The sequence below is a fragment of the Neovison vison genome, chromosome 2 (assembly GCF_020171115.1).
Source record: "Neovison vison isolate M4711 chromosome 2, ASM_NN_V1, whole genome shotgun sequence".
In the NCBI taxonomy this organism is placed as follows: Eukaryota; Metazoa; Chordata; class Mammalia; order Carnivora; family Mustelidae; genus Neogale; species Neogale vison.
Window position 1 is genome coordinate 201,803,195 of NC_058092.1, and position 17,952 is coordinate 201,821,146.

Consider the following 17,952-nt stretch of genomic DNA (forward strand, 5'->3'; position numbering starts at 1 on the left):
AGCCAGGCCAGGCCCTTCCTTCCTGGTCAGCTCTGAACAAGTCACACCTTGATCTAGGCCCACTGGGTCTAGGAGAGCTGGTGTCTAGAGGGGACAGGTCCGTGTCAGTGTGTGTGCGGGAGAAAAAGATGTGTTTTTAAATCACCAGCAGAAGCAGCTTTTTTTTTTTTTTTAAAGATTTTATTTATTTATTTGACAGACAGAGATTATAAGTAGGCAGAGAGGCAGGCAGAGAGAGGAGGAAGCAGGCTCCCTGCTGAGCAGAGAGCCCAATGTGGGGCTCGATCCCAGGACCCCGGGATCATGACCTGAGCCGAAGGCAGAGGCTTTAATCCACGGAGCCACCCAGGCACCCCCAGAAGCAGCTTTTGAAATGTGTTCCAAGCTTCTCTTCTGCATATAGAGAGAAAGCTTTGCAGTCTGTGTTGAATTTGGACTCCACCAGACATACCCAGAGCTCAGGCCGACACCACACACGTACCCTCCTTTATCCCTGACATGCATCCCTGATGTGCGATGTGGGAAATCACTGGGATATTTTGGGAGGAGACTTTCTATGTCAATAATTAACTGGTGACCTTGGGAAAACCCAGAGATATTTGTGAGCCGTAGTAACTTTTGCAGGAAACAAATGGGGGGGGGTTTGGCTAGACTAGTGGCTCTCAAAGTATGTCCTGGTTGCTGCTCTAAGAAGCCCAGCTTCAAAAAGTCGACAATTGTGGGCTTTTGCTAATTCTCAACTTACTCACTGATGCGAGGAATTGCATGATATCAAGTTTTAGCTTTTCTCCCAGGCATTTTTTCTCAGGTCTTTTACTCCTATGCTCAGATGGGATAGATAGCAAAACCACCAAATTAGGCAAAAAACTGAAACAAAAACAAAAACCCAAAAACCCCAAACCAAATTGTAATGATAATAAAAAATTCAGGCATAGTCCATTTTGCTTACTGCTTTGTGAGGACCCTATACTCTCATATAATGAATAGATATTTTTAACTATTAAAATTATTCTAAGTTTCCAATGAAGGAAATAATCAACAAAACTAAAAGATAACCTACTGAATGGAAGAAGATATTTACAAATGCCGCCTCTGATAAAGGGTTAGGATCCAAAATCTATAAAGAACTTATCAAACTCGACACCCCAAAAACAAATAATCCAATTTAAAAATGAGCAGAAGGCATGAACAGATATTTCTCCAAAGAAGACATCCAGATGGCCAACAGACACATGAAAATATGCTCAGCATCACTCATCATCAGGAAAATGCAAATCAAAACCGCAAGGAGATATCACCTTACACCTGTCAGAATGGCTAAAATCAAAAACACAAGAAACAACAGGTGTTGGTAAGCATGAACTTTTGGTGGGAATACAAAATGGTGCAGCCACTCTGGAAAATAGTATGGGTTAAAAAAAAAAAAAAAGTAAAAATAGAGCTACCCTGTCACCCAGAAAGCACACTACTGGTTATATAGTCCCAAAACACAAAAACACAAATGCAAAGGGATACACATACCCCTATGTTTATAGAAGCATTATTTGCAGTAGTCAACCTATGGACGCAGTCGAAGCGTCTATCAACTGATGAATGGATAAAGAAGATGTAGTACATATACACAGTGGACTATTACTCAGCCATAAAAAAGAATGACATCTTGCCATTTGCAATGATATGGATAGAGCTAGAGAGTAACTTACTAAGTGAAATAAGTCAGAGAAAGACAAGTACCATGTGATCTTATTCATGTGTGGAATTTAAGAAACAAATGAGCAAAAGAAAAAAAAAGAGACACACAAACCAAAAAACAGACTCTTTTTTTTTTAAAGATTTTATTTATTTATTTGACAGAGATCACAAGTAGGCAGAGAAACAGGCAGAGAGAGAGGAGGAAGCAGGCTCCCTGCTGAGCAGAGAGCCCGATGCGGGGCTCGATCCCAGGACCCTGGGATCATGACCTGAGCTGAAGGCAGAGGCTTTAACCCACTGAGCCACCCAGGTGCCCCCAAAAAACAGACTCTTAACCATAGAGAACAAATTGATGGTTACCAAAGGGAGATGGATGAGGAGGTGGGGGAAATAGAGGATGGGAATTATAGACTTATTATGATTAAAAAAATAAAGTTATTCTGATGTGATTGATTAATTTAATTTGATCAAGATTTCATAATATTCATAAAGGCTATATACTTTTATCATCTCCCCCCTTTGATTGAGTTTAAGAATCTCTGTGTTCATGGGATCTTTAAGTTTAAAACTGTGTGGTTTGACATATTTATTTCTTGGGTCAGCTGACTATTTTTAATAGCAGACTGTGATCATCAGCTCCAAATTTCCCAGTTTTCTGCAGGCCTTGGCACCCGTGTCTCCGTGCATCGCCTCTCCTGCCTGGGTTTCTGTGACAGACACTGAGCTCCACAGATGTTGCTGCTGGGGGCCGGGGTCTGTGGCCCTCTGGCTCCATGTCCTGTGGGGACCTGTTCTCTCTGAGCCCCTCGGGAGACTCTGAACAGCTCCGCAGCCTGCCTGGCTTCCTCCTTGCTCACAGCAGCTGGTTTTCTTGGCTCTCTGATACCTGCCTTCTTGGAAGACATAGAGTCTTCCAGGCCTTGGTAGACAAGATCTGTTTAGCTCAGTCCCGATTATAGCCTCCCTTTCCTAGTGCCTTTGTTTTAGGAATGAGCATGAAGCCCAGTTCTGGTCAAACAGAACTGGAAGGGGCATGTGCTGATGCACTTCTGGGAAAGCAGCCCTCACTTTTTTTTTTTTTTTAAGATTTTATTTATTTATTTGACAGGCAGAGATCACAAGTAGGCAGAGAGGCAGGCAGAGAGATAGAGGCAGGGGGAAGCAGGCTCCCTGCTGAGCAGAGAGCCCGACACAGGGCTCAATCCCAGGACCCTGAGATCATGACCTGAGCTGAAGGCAAAGGATTAACCCACTGAGCCACCCATGTGCCCCAACATCCTTCACTTTTAACAAGGGGTCCAAGGAGGGGCCGGGCTCCTCCTGTTTGTGTGCACTTGTGTCGGGATGAGCAGCTCTGTCGTGATGGGAGGGTCAAGGCAAAGGGCGCAATCAGCAGGTGGAGTCTGGCCCGGGATGCAGCAGCCACACGGGGCACTGGCTATCCTTTGGGAGCTGCTAAACTTACCTCTTCCTTATTGCTAAGCCAGTTAACTAGGTTTGGGTTAAAGCCCAAAGCATCTTGCCTGACATAATGGGTCATGCCTGAACAGAGTTCTTGCCAAAACCTCTCCTCAGGAGACTCTTTCCTGCACACTGGGCTCAGGTTGGGGAGACTCAGAACCAGGGAGCTCCACCCCTCCTGAGGGTGCCCCGGTTTCATGGGGACTGCAGCTAAGATGGATGGAAGTGGGGTGTTGGGTCAGTGGGGTTCAGCCTGTGGCAAAAGCACAATGTGGAGGAACCCCAGGGTGTGTCATCTCAAAGAAACTGCCTAGAGGACTCTGGCACAGTTTCTGGCCGCTCTTACTACCATGAAGCCATTTGTGGAGCCCCGTGGAGAAAGGAGAAATCTGGCTGGAAGATAAGGTTCTCAGACATCTCAGAATTTGGAGAAAAGATTTCCAGGAACCAAGGGCCAAAGGCCCTGAAATCAAAGCTGACTGATGGAAGGTGGTAGAACTCTCAGACATTGTAGTCACCAAGGGGCCCAGAGGGAAAAGAAAGGGGTGTGTTCCTGAGAGATCCTGCCCTGGGAACTCCACTTCCAACAGGCTGGAGAAAGGGTGGAGAGAAGGAAACAGCTGTGGACAGCTGTGAGGGACCTGCTTGAAGAGTATGGAAAAGTACCCCGAGCAACAAGAAGGGAGTCTCAGATTCCAGCAGGTTAGGAAGCAGAGCACTAGGGACCCCACTGCTCTCTTCAATGGTGTGACATGGGCATCACAAGGAGAAAGCGGACTTCCCACTCCTGGTGCACTGGGACGAGTCTCAACTTGCCTTCATGGGTGGGAGTTATGGGGAAAAGCTCAGAGCAGGGGAAGGTGTTCTATCTATCGTTCCCCCACTGATAGGATGGGCTGGTGCAGGAGGTCATGAACTCCCTGGAACCCCCAAGCTCAACGTCTTTGAGAGTGTGTGTGTTTGTGTGCACACACATGAGTGCATGGGTGGGGAACACTATGGGTCATTCTCAAGCACTGATTGGATGATTTGGACCCGGGAGTCTGATTCCATATGGCTATGATTCCTAAAAGAATCCAGACAGGTGCTCTGAGAAGTTCCAGGGAAGCTCTGAGAATGCAAAAGAAGAGAGCCAGGCTCTCCTACCTTGCCTGGTTCCTCTTCTGCACGTCTGTCCACAGTCCCTAGGCCGAGAAGCAGTGTAGCAATGGAGAGGAGGGACACCGAGCTCAGCTCCGCGGTTAACAGCTCTGGGGCCTGCACCATTATTTATCTTCTGTCAGTCTTCACTTCCTTATCTGTCCAGTGGGGTCTACAAGACATCTCACTGGGTTGGAAGTAGGGTGTCAAAAGTACCTGTCTAAAACAGATACCAGGAAATGGGGTCTAATGTTATAAGTGAACAAAGAAATCTGTCTGCATTGTGGCCAAAGTTTTGTAGATTTTTTTACAACAAGATTCCACCCAGCAAACTGACAACACTCCAAATTCGGGGCATAGCCCTGACCTCATGGAAAACCAGGCTAGAGGAAGTAGTTGTTCCTTGGGACGACAGGGCTCACCCGGAGCTTTATTTACTATATTGTTTCACGTCACTGCACACTGACCAGAAGTTCCTATGTGTTGTAACCATAGGAAGACAGTTCAACTGAATCCACTTACAATAATTCAAGCGGCTTGGTAATGAATGTCCTGCCTCCAGGGCCATGAAAACTGGTGATAATGGCGGTGACAATGAGAATAGCTAGTGTTTGCTCAACATTAACTGCATTCCAGGTGCTGTGCTGAGTGCTATGTATACATCCCCATTCTTCCTCTTATTCACATTTTACAGATGAGAAAGCAGTCATGTTGGATTAAGGGCATGCCCTCGAGATCACACAAAGCAGAAATGAGGCGACAGTGAACCCAGGGGTCTCAGCAGAGCTCCCTCTGCTGTGCCCTCTGATGTTTCCTGTGCTTCCATCATAAAGCTGCCCAGTGAGAGGAGTCCATCCCAGGGCTTCTGCCAGAAGCTGGGCGTTGATTCCCTCACTGCTCTCTGATCCGAGGAGGCGACTGTGAACCGGGTAGTGCTTCCCCTCTGTTTTCACATGGTGGTTCATGGGAATGAATGGCCCCAGAGGCTGGGCTGCAGCTGCCTCTGGCCTTGTCTAGAGCATCTGTGTGTTGCTATGTATGGATGCTTCACAGATACGCCCTGCCGTATGTGATGGTCATAAATTGTGTGCCCTTAAGAACACCATTAAACTCCTAGATGCCCTGGATGGCTCTGGGAGAGTAAGAAGTCAGGAAGAGATGAAATGTGGGTGTATGTTAATTTTCATCTGTTAGGGCATGAGGAAGCTTGCACAAAAGAGAAGGAAGCTCATGGGTATAACTCAAAGCCGGTGCGTGGTCTTGGAAACAGATCCCTGGGACCCATCTAAACCTTTGCCCTCCTCAGACTGTCATCTGCGTGTCTGCAGAAGAAAAGATATATCCTCAGACCTGCAGGTCCCCAGCAGTGGGCCACGTTGTATTTCCACTTGCTGAGTTACTGTTGGCCTCTTTCATGTGCTGCTGAAATTGATCAACAGAGGGACGGTGGGTGCTTGAGTGAATGAAGAAGCCTTGTCCGAGGGGACCCTTTATTTACATTTTAGCTCTTTAGGATCAATGTAGCCAAAGCACAGGAAGTAGGCGAAGCCACATACCCAATAGTGTAAAGAGTATAGAGTACACACATTTTTGGGTAAATTCCTCTTTGCTCTTGACTCTAAGTTTGGTGTCATCTGTGTTGGCTCCCTCACAGTGTGGGGTGTACTGACTGATCCGTGCAAGGCCCGTGTCATGACACAAGGCTGCTCCCAAGGGGGCAGAGCTGCCCAGGGCCCACCAGGTGTTGGTTTGTGCAGGGTAGGGAGAGACACCTGTTCTGGAATGGGCTGGGTGGGGTAGGGAGGAGGCTACTGAACCCTGTGGGTCTGTCCTGCTGCAGCCCATGGAAGGGCTTTGCGACTGTCATTTTCACACCCTGGTTCTAGAAGAGGAGATGGTGCAGCAGTCCTCAGACCAGGTTACCAGGGGGTGAACTCCGACATGCCTCTAAAGGTCCATGTGAACCAGGACAGGTCACGCTTCTTGGGGACTGGTTTTCCTGGACTTATAAATGAAGCAGTTGGACACTTAAGATCTTTCCAGGTTACTGAGACTGTGGCCTTTATTACCCTGATTCCATTTCAATTAAGCTGTCTTGAAAGGGTAGACTGACAGGGTGAGGGATTGCCGTGCCTGACCGGCCCGACACAGGGACCACCTGCTCTGTTGAGCGAGCCGCATTGGACATGGTGGGGCGGCCCTACCAGTGTAGCCGCTCTCCGGGGACCACCTGTCGAGACACAGATTTACGGTGCGAGGCCAGAGGGGGTTTTAAACATTTCACGGGCTTGGCCCTCTTGATGACCATGGATTTTGGGAAATTGGTCTCTGACATCAGTCCCCCCAGGGGATACAGCAAGACTAAATACCTGTCCAGGTTTGTAGCATTTAGGAGGTGAAATCCCCAGAGGTCCCAGGAGTGAACTCCAACATGTGGAGGAAATAATATTTTAGTCAGAGGCGCCAAGTTAACTCAGACAAGGTCCCCCTCTGTTGTTTCTGTGAGGAAGGAGTTTCCTCATCAATCAGAGCCCCAAGAGGGGGGCTCAGAAGAAAGAACACAGGCTTCTTCTTGAGAGTCCTGGCTGTGCTCTCCCAGAAAACCACACCCGCCATGAAATGTGAGGGCAGGGGTGAAATGAGGAGGGGAAGCTATAGTACCCCCTTCCATGTCAGTGCTTTTCATAAGAGTGTCTTTGAACGTTTTGGGTTTTTTGGTTTAAATTAATTTGCAAAAGATGTCTAAGGCTCTGTCGGGTGAATCCTGTCAGTGAATTTTGTTCAGAAGTCAAGCAAGGTCATTTTAACGTCTCTAGGAGCTAAAAGGCATGTTTTACTCATTTGATTCCTTTCATTCATCCACCAGCAACCAATTGCTAGTCCACATACTAAGAAAAACAATTTTTTCTGATAGTTAAAACATAAATAAAACAAAAAAACACCCAGATTTAGTTTTGAAAACATAGGAGCTTCCAGATGAATGCGGGGGTTTTTGTTTGTTTGTTTTAATGGTTAAGCATTTGGCTCCTCCCCATTAAGACGGAATGTGAGAATTTAAAAACTGTTTACTCCAAAGACACAAGACAAGAGCAGACGGGGGAAATTCAAGTGAAGGGGGATGGAGGAGTGGCAACCGACTTTACAGAACATGGCAAGGTTGAAGCTGCCTTCCCCCAGTGGGTGTTTCCTGTGAGCAGTGAGGGTTTCCTCCTGCAGATCCCTGAGAGGCTCAGCACCCAGGGACAGCACAGACCGAGGACCCAGGGTCAGGCTGGGGGCTAAAAATGAGAGAGTTAAAAGTCTCGAAACTCTGAGGTCCTTTCCCTACTTCTACACCACGTGGAGGCTCCCATCCCTTCTTTCTGCCCTGCTTGTCTCTGTTCCTCCCCCCAGTGGAGGCCAGAGGTTTATTGTCCAGATGAACTGACTGGAGGCATGTCAGGATCTGGGAGGTGAGGCAAGGCATTGAAGTCAGACTTGTGCTGAACTGTGGGCCCTTCAGCACTTTCCCCGATTTGACTCTAGAACAGCAGCAGGCAGCCCTGGGCCCCAGGGAGGCAGCTGGAGAACTTTTCCTGTAGAGTGGGACTAGCCCCAGAGAAGACCTAAATATTAACTTGAAGGGGATCAAAAAGTCTCATGACCTTCTGGTGAAACCCCCAAGTCCTCAAAATCTTCACACGACATTTCAAATCAGTTTTTCAGTAACTTATTGTAGGTAGAAGGTAGTACTTGAAGAGAGGCGCCAACATACAGAGAGAGTCCAAGATGAACAGAAAGAGAGGACCCATGGACACATGGAGAACTTAAAAACAATAAACACTATAATTGCTATCCTGAGAGACCTATGAGAAGGTATGACACCTACAAAACAAGGACAGAAAACACTGGGGGGAAAAAAAAGGCAAAAGAATCTCAAAACAAAAACCAAACAGAAACCAAGCAAAATATATGTGCATGTGTGTGTGTGTGTGTGTGTGTGTGTATAAAAGAACAATTAGAAGCTAAAATCCAGTAAAACAATAAGACAAAGAAAGGGAAATAGAGGAGAAAGGCTAAGCTTATGTCTACAGGAGTTCCGGAAAGTATGACAGAGGGGGTAAAAATAGGGAAGATGTAACACAAGAAAATTTCCGAGAACTGAAGAAAAGGAGCATTGACAATAATTATGTTTTAGGGGGGAGCCTGGGTAGCTCAGTGGGTTAAAGCCTCTGCCTTCGGCTCGGGTCATGATCCCAGGGTCATGGGATCGAGCCCCGCATCCTCTCTGCTCAGCAGGGAGCCTGCTTCCTTCTCTCTCTCTCTCTCTCTCTGTCTGCTTCTTTGCCTACTTGTGATCTCTATCTGTTAAATAAATAAATAAAATCTTAAAAAAATTATGTTTTAGGAAGATGGAAGGAGAGGTAGTGATGGGGACGTCAGAAGCTAATGCCTACAGCTGATCAATAAAAAATTGCAACATGAGTATATTATAAAAAATAGGGCAGTGACAATCAGAAGAATTTGTAATGTTTATCTCTGGGAAGTAGAACTAGAGAGAGGAATCGGAGAAATAGGGGCTTTTTGTTATTGTTGTTCTTGTTGAATTGCTGCTTCTTATTATCTCTTGAAATATTAAGCTTGGTTCCTTTTTTATTACTTGGAAAAAAAATACATTTTGAAAAAGCAAACAGGGATCAGAGTTAAGAAAGTACCCCCTCTGCAGATGTTAATATATTACAGTGTATTCTAGATATACTATTCTGCCCATGTGAAAAAAAAGATATTTTCTTACCACAACAGGATAACATGTGTGTTGTTAAATACATTTTTTAAACTTAAAACTATACTGGAATTATGCACCTGCCAACAAAAACATGTAGTATGCTTATATAAGGAAAGCCTATTACTTGGTACTGCAAAAGAGAATGAAGCTGTATACAGCTAGAAAGTATAAAAGCTGCATGGATTTAGTGCCAGGGGAGAGAAATAATAGGGAGGCTTCTGAGAAGGAATGGTTTAGAAACACTGTGGGTCACAAATGTAGAAGCCTCGGTGATGGAGAAGACACAGCAAGTCAGGACCATGGCAGCTCTAAGTCATCAGCAGCCAGTGAAGCCTATGCCTGGTCCTGGCTGGAAGGCTGGGCCCACATTCGTCACAGCTGGGGTCCAGGTAAAGGCTAAGGGGCAGGGAACCCCCAGCTTGGTTATAGGGAGCTCTGTCCCCTGCCAGGAAGGACGGGGAGCAGGGCAGACACCTTCCACATCTCTGTGATGATACTCACCACATGCTGCAAGTCTCCCACTGTGAGATCTCCAGTGACGAGCTGAGCTGAGCTCAGTGAGGTCCCAGCCTGGGAGTTTTCCGGGGAGAAGCCATGTGAGGGCAGAGAGGATGCCTGCAGAATCTTCCACTTGGGATGAAGCCCTTCACTCTGATGGCTTCCTTCATCAACTCCTTCTGTGTCTGCTCTCAGCTTTAAAAGCCAGTCTCCCCTTTCTTGTTTTCTTTTCCGGTCACACCTTACCCCTTTGCTCCTTCTGCCTATGGTTTCTGCCTGTATAATTCCCATCTCTGTTGCCTTATCCAAAGACTACCTTGGAACGGGAAGCTCTGGGAGGGAGGGTGCCACACAGGGCACTCACATAGGTCAGAGGCAAAGGCAGTACAAAGGGAAGGAGCCCCATAGCGCTCTGAGCTGCAGTGGGGCTCAGTCTGGTGTCTGGGCTCAAATCAAGGGGTGGCCTCTTTCTGCAGCCTCTGTGGGAGGACCTGTTTCCTTACTCATTTCCGCTTACTGGCAGAGTTCATTTCCTTGCAGCTGTAGAACTGAGGGCCCTGTCTCCTTGCTGGGTGTCAGCCGAGGGCTGTTCACACTTTCTAGAGGACACTTCCATTTCTTAGTTTGTGATCACTTTTCTCCATCTTCAAAGCCATCAAATGGGGCCGCATCCCTCTCACCTTCAAAGGTCTTCCTTCATCTCATCTCTATCCCAGACGGGGAAGTGGCTCCACTGGGCCCTGGGCCAGGTGGATGACTGATAGTATCCCTCTCTTAGGGACAGCCCCTTCAAAGTTTAATTCCACCTGCAACCTTACTTCCCTTTTCCATGTAACACGTCCTTCCCGGGGCCCAGGGATTAGGACATGGATGTTGTCGGGGGCCGTTATTCTGTCTGCTGTACTGTCTGTCTTCCCTCTGCAGACCCTGTTTTCCACAGAAGACTGGGGCAGGGAGCCTAACCACAAGAAGTTGTGGTATTTTATTTAGGCTTGCAGAGAATCCTGTGAGAAGAACACTTGCAACAGCAGGAAAGCAGAAAACAGCTACCTTTGGACCAGTGGTTTGCAGAAGGGGCCCTCTGGACCAGCGGCACTGGTCACCAGGGAACATGTTAGAAAGGTACATTCAATGGGTCCCACCCAGACCTACCAAATCAGAAACGCTTGGGGTGGGGCCCAGCAATCCGGGGTTTAGAACCCTATTCCAGAATAGTCATTTGCCCCACCCTCGTTGTGACGGCTGAGCTGGCCCATGGGGTGGCCTAAGACAGAGTCTTCTTCTCTGCCCTGTGCTTGGCTGGGGGGGGATGTCTTCTTAGGCTTCCAGTGCCCCCCAGCCCTTCTGGGGCCTCCTCAGAGAAATGCCCCTCAAAGTTAACATGACCCAGAAAATCGACCAGGAAAAACTAAAAAGCCTATGACAGGGTCTTCTAGGTAAAGAGCTGGGCTCCCGGCTCAGACAGAGATACCGGAAGTCAGGCCTGCCGGGAAGGAGAGCGCTCCCCGGCAGGACACAGGCCGGCCTGAGCTCTGGAGTGCTGCTGGAGGCATTCTCTGGGCGCGAATGTTTGAGGAGTGAGGGAAACCAGAGATTCAGACCCCAGAGAATGGTGGTGTGGGTGCGTCCCTGTGGGGTCAAGCACCCAGGTGATGGGGCCTTTTGACCTTTCTGAGAATCCCAGACTCACTCTTTCCTTAAGATCACCTCAGACAGTGGGTCTTAACTTCAAGACTCATAGGAATCACTTGGGAAATTGAAAAAGTGCTGAGGCCCAGGTCTCACCTCCAACTAATTAAATCAGAATGTCTGTGGTGGGACCCAGGCTCCATACCTTTTTTAAAGCTCCCTAACTTTAACGTGCAGGTAATGTTGAGAACACGTCTCACCCAGCAGCCCTTGATCCTGACCACACGCTGAAATCAACTGGGAAACGAACAAACAAAAAGCAGGACAGCCAGTGCCATAAACCTGTCTCTGGGGGGGCCGGCTCGGGCATTGTTTGCGTTAGAATGCCCCGAAAGACTCCAGGAGGGAGCAGCCAGAATGAAAGCCCCGGTTTAATCTCAACAGTGCTATCTCTTGCTGGCTGTGTGTGGTCTTGAGGTTCAGCTGAGTGTCCCCTGCCAATACCCATCCGTGGGGTGGGATCCTCCCCTTTTAATTTTAAGGCATGCAATGCCTGGCCTGGCCTTGGCACATGGCAGGGCTCAGTGGAGGTCCCTCTGTCCAGCAAGGAAACCTGGATCAGAAGAAAGGCTTGGGCCCTGCCATGAGACCTGAGAGGTGTCCCACGGTCATTATTATCTATATAATCTGAGATTGGTTTTAGTCAAAGCTCTTTTTTTTTTTTTAAAGTGAAGATCGAATCCTTTTACTTTAATGGGTTACAAAATGATTTCCCTTGTTTTTCCTTCTCTGCTTTTCAATTCTGAGTTTTATAGAGAAACCCAACAAAAGAACAGAAAAGCTGGTTCCTCCTCAGGGATTGCAAGTATGACAACACAGAAGCCACATGTGCCTTCCAGGTCCCTGTGTGGGGGAGGAAGTGAAGCGGCAGGGGCCAGATGCACAGTTCTCAACGTGCCTTTCTTCCTGGGGTCTCCCGGTGCTTTCCTCTCTGGAGCTCTCAGTGCCCACGGTTCATTCTAGAGCCTCCCCAGTCAGTGGACCATTTGCTTTCAGCTACCGGCACCCAGGGTAACATGTAGGGTGCTGAGAAAAGCAAGGTTGATGGGCTATTTACTAGCTGTGTGACACTGGGCAAGTGACTTGGTCTTTCTTTGCACCTCAGCTGTTTTTGGTGAGTACAGATATCAGTGCCTAACACTCAGGTAGAAGAACTGTCACATTTCTCTGAGGTAGATAATCCATGGCGGCTTCTAGTGACTAAGCCCATGGACAATGCATTCTGTCCAGTTGGAGGACCGCCGTCTCGGACCGCCGTCTCCATAGGACTGAGTAACAGTGTTGGGGATTTAAATGGCCCAAACCCTCAGAAGAGACCCCCTGGTTTTTATTCCACACTAATCCCCACTGAAATTCTCTTTGTTCAAACCCTCAGGTTCCTCAAAGGCAAGTGGTTGTGAACCACCTGGACCATGTCACGGGGGTGGTGGCAGAGTCCAAGAATGGCCACAAACCCAGGCTCCTTCCTGGACCCATGGTCTTTGCAATGTGCCTTTGCAGGTCCTTGTCTTCCTCCCAAATCTGGGTTGGCCTATGGAATGGAAGGCAGTGGAAATGTCAGTGGGCCAGCTCTGGATCTCGGGGTCCCACACACATCCATGTTTTCTCTTTCTCTTTTTCGGAGCTCATCCAGAATTGGAACACCCATCTGCTGCTGTGGCAAGGTGCCTAGGCCAGTGTTCTGGAGGACGGGGCTGAGAGGAGCTGTTCTCGCCGAGGTCATCTCCAACCAGCTGGCCCCCAGCTGCTCCAGCAACAGAGGAGGAAATCGTGTCACTGAGCCCAGCTCAAGCTGCCAGCCCACAGAGCTGTAAGATAATCACTGGTTGTGTTTTAAGGTGTTGGTGAGTCAAAACTGACCAAGTGGCCTTCCCCACTCTGGCCTGCAGAGTGAGATACTGCTGCTGCTGCTTGTTGGAAGAAATCTGACTCATGCCCAAACTCAGGAGATGTTTGCCGCCCCCCCCCCACATTCTTTTGGCAGGCTCACCAGTTCTCTCCTGGCCTAGGCCCGAATGGCAGGTACAGCTCTTCATAGGTCCTGGTGGGCATGTTCCATCTGAGGGCTGGCTGGGAGTGAGAGGCTTGGGGCCAGCTGACCTTGCATAAACCCTGGCTATGATGATCTCATGTGGATGATGAGGTGACAGGGTCTGACATCGTTCCAGCTCTGACACCCTGAGATTGTAAAACAAGGTGAAATCTTGCTGAGGAGGGTGTATGATCTCTAGCCAAGGATGCAGACATCTTTCCTCCAGTCTCTGCCGAGCCTTTGCTGAAGACCCTAAAAGTGCTCAAGTTCAAGACCTGGCCATTTGGAGCTCTTGGGAAAGCACCTTCTTGCTCGTTGTTCTTTTTCAGACCATGGAGAGTCAGCATCTGAATAACATGGGATTTCTACTCATAGAATTGACTGCAGTTTGGCCCTTGTTTGAATTTTGAGATACAAATTACTCCTGTGTCTTCTGCTCCAGGACCCATGTTATTTATTGCTGGAGGTTAAGATATGTGGAGGATCAGATACAGGCAGCCAGGTCAGGCCAGCTGGGGACAGTCTGCAGACCTTGCATCATTTCCCCTATTTGTCTACTCATTGGTTCCAGTCATTTTGGAACTGAGCAGTGGCCCGTAAATATGAGTGTAAAGACTGTGTGAGTTCCCTTCAGTCGTGTCTTCCTCCCAGGCACTGGTTTGTGACGTGCGCAAGGCTGGCAAGGGTTGGCAGGAAGAGAGAAGAAAATACTAGAACCGATTCCTAGACTCCCTAGGTCTGATAGGACACATCACCAAGCTTTCTAGATAGGCTGCTAGTCCCCGTCACCACTCTTGCTATGGAAAGAAACAGACACAGTTATAACTTTGTTGAGATTACTTTTTAAAAAAAAATATTTTATTTATTTATTTGACAGAGATCACAAGCAGGCAGAGCAGCAGGCAGAGGCAGACAGAGAAGTAGGATCCCTGCTGAGCAAGGAGCCCAATGCGGGACTGGATTCCAGGACCCTGGGATCATGACCTGAGCTGAGGCATGCTTACCCGACTGAGCCACCCAGGCGTCCCTGTTCAGATTACCTTTGGCAATGCCTTAAATTGTCCATATGGCACAGAATACATAGACTGGTATACACAACCCTACACAGAAATGTTTTCTATAAATAAATGATGGGGAGAGCAGTGGCGGCATATATAATGGGCATGCCTGCTGGGTGCAATCTGATGATACTGCACTGATTACATAAAAGAGAGCAAGAGATCCCATCCGTTAGGATGGCTGTTACTAGAGAACCAGGAAATAGCTGGTGTTGATGAGGACGTGGGGCAATGAGAGCCCTCATGCGTTCCATGTGCATGGAAAATGGTACACGGCGGAGAACAGCTTGGTAGTCCCTCAAAAAGCTAAACGTAAAAATAGAACTGCCCTATGACCCAGCAATTGCACTACTGGGAATTTACCCTAAAGATACAAACGTAGTGATCCAAAGGGGCACGTGCACCCGAATGTTTATAGCAGCAATGTCCACAATAGCCAAACTATGGAAAGAACCTAGATGTCCATCAACAGATGAATGGATCAAGAAGATGTGGTATATATACACAATGGAATACTATGTAGCCATCAAAAGAAACGAAATCTTGCCATTTGCGACAACATGGATGGAACTAGAGCATATCATGCTTAGCGAAATAAGTCAAGCGGAGAAAGACAAATATCATATGATCTCCCTGATATGAGGGAGTGGTGATGCAACATGGGGGCTTAAGTGGGTAGGAGAAGAATCCATGAAACAAGATGGGATTGGGAGGGAGACAAACCATAAGTGACTCTTAATCTCACGAAACAAACTGTGGGTTGCTGGGGGGGAGGGGGGTTGGGAGAAGGGGGGTAGGGTTATGGACATTGGGGAGGGTATGTGCTTTGGGGTAAATTGGAAGGGGAGATGAACCATGAGAGACTATGGACTCTGAAAAACAATCTGAGGGGTTTGAAGTGGTGGGGGGGTGGGAGGTTGGGGTACCAGGTGGTGGGTATTATAGAGGGCACAGCTTGCATGGAGCACTGGGTGTGGTGAAAAAATAATGAATACTGTTTTTCTGAAAATAAATAAATTGGAAAAAAAAAAAAGCTAAACGTAGAATTATCATATGATCCCGCAATTCCGCTTCGAAGTGAAGCTCAAGGAAATGAGTTCAACATGAAAGGACACACACTGTGATTCCATTTATGTGAGGTGCCTGGAAAAGGCAAATTTATAGAGACAGAAAGTAAAATAGGGTGACAGGGGCTGGGGGTCAGGGGGATGGGGACTGGAGGTTTCATGGGGGCGGAGTTGGGAGGAAAAGACCTGGAGGCGGATGGGGGTGATGGGTGCGTAACATTGTGAATGTACTTAATGCCTCTTAAAAATGGTTAAAATAGTACATTTATGTATATTTTCCCACAGTAAAAAAAAAAAAAAAAGAAAAAGAAAAAGAGGGAAAAACACTCCGTGCCCTGCAGCGGACAGCAGCGGTTCCCACCTGGATTTCACCAGAAGGGGGAAGTCAGTAGCCATAACAGTCCCATTTTGTAGATGAATAAGACAAGGGCCCAGGGCTCAGGGAACTGGCCCAGGGTCCCTTATTCTCCTTGAGTTTCTTCACAGCACATGCGTACGTGTTCTCATTTGTGTGCCTGCTCACTGCTCGTACCCCCTCCGCTGGGATACACATTTCTCCGGGCAGGGGCAATGTGGGGCCCCTCAGTGCTTGGCACATGGAAGACATTTATACTGAATGGAGGAGCCAGTGATGCTATTCGCCTGGGGCTGGTCCCGGAGCTGGCAGGGAGCACACAGGGAGCCTCGTTTTCTGGCTCTGGCTCTGTGTTTTCCATCATCTCAGGCTACCTGGGTGGGCGAGTGGAAACCCCATAAATGTGAAGACCTCTTATGCTCCAAACCAGGGTCAGTGGCTTCCGCAGAGCCGCACTTTGAGCAGGCGCACTCTCTTAATGGCTGCAGGGCTCGCCCCAGAGTCACCCCATTTTCTGGGCTGCAGTTCTTCCCAGTCTCCTGCCCTAGCCTACCTTAGCCACCCCAGCACATTCCCAGTGGGGTCAGCCTTCACCTCCTTCTGCAGAGTGCCCTCAGCACCTCTTCAGCAGCCTTGTCCCTGTTCGCTCTAGCGCTTTCTCCCCACCCAGAGCCCCCTGGGGCAGCCATCGCTACTTCACTTCTCAACCTGTCCCCAGCATGGAGAGCCCATCCTGTCAAGGCTGATGCAGATCGGGTTTCCCCTGCTGAATGGCACATGGGGCCCCTAACAGACCCAGGTCCTACCCCTGGGTTTTGGGCAGGTCGGGATTGCAGGGATTACCTGGGAGTGACAGGTTTGCGGCATGCCTACTTCCCTGGCTGTGATGATCTCATGTGGATGATGAGGTGACAGGATCTGAAGGTTGCAAACATCCTTCCAGCTCTGACACCCTGAGATTGTGAAATGAACTGAAAACTTGCTGAGCAGTGGGGGGAGGATCTCTCGCCAAGGACGCAAGGACGCACACCTCTTTCCTCCAGTGTCTGCCTGGCCAACACCCTAAGTTCATGATCAGAGGGCACCACCCATTACTTCCGCTTCAAAACAGCTCAAAGGGACTCATCTTTTCTCAGTCCTGGTCCTCCCTTGAAGCTTCCTCCTGAGACTTCTGACTTGGCTGATGACATCAGAATCTATAGATCACTCAGGCTTTGAATCTCTGAGCCAGGGCCGCCTGGCTGGCCCGGTTAAGTGTCAAATTCTGGATTTTGATTCAAGTCATGATCTCAGGGTCCTGGGATTTAGCCCCAAGTCCAGCTCTGCCCTGGGTGTAAAGCCTGCTTAGGTTTCTCTCCCTCTCCCTCTGCCCCTCCTCACCCCAATTAAAAAAAAAAAAAAAGCCAAAGTCCATTTGAACTCTGACCTATTGACTTCAAAGCTAGGGTCTTGGACTATACGCTTACCTCTTCTGAGTGAGGGGTTTGGAGGGGTATGAGATCTGTCTAACTTCAATTTAAAAAACAAACGAAAACCCAAAAAACCCAGAACCGACTTGAGCTCCTAGCTCTCCTTCAGTGCTTCCCAGTATAGCATAGGCCCTGCGGTTTCCAGTTTCCTGCTCATCGCCCCCGAAGCTGTTCCTGCTCCAGGGTCAGCCCGTACATCCTGTGGTGTGGGCCACGAGCTGCTCGCTGCTCTGTTCCTCGGGCACCTCCCCTTGCCACTCTAGATGCCACACCACAGCCCGTGGGGTTGTTCACAGACACAGAATGAACCACGGCACTCCCCAGAGTAAAATCTCAACAACTCCTACACCACACATTCGCGGCACTCATCTGGCTCAGATGATGGGCTGGCTAGTGAATGTTCAACTGTAGTCATCCAGGGAAAAAAGCCCCCTTATGTGTAGCTTTGGCTCAGCTTCAGTCATGTGAATACTCCCACTGTGGCTGCCTTCAAGCTACCAACAGGACGCTCTCGCTTGAGGAGCTGGGAAGGGACACCCAGAGGACACCGTCATCCAGTGTTTCCTGGATACAGTTCCAGGGGCTGCTAATGACTTCAAGGACAGAGATGAGAGTAAAATGCAAGAAATTAATTAGACTGTGATGAGTTTTGAATATTTGTTGTATTTCATTATATATTTACTTGAATATATTTAATTTTAAATGGTGAATTTAACAGCTCTTTAA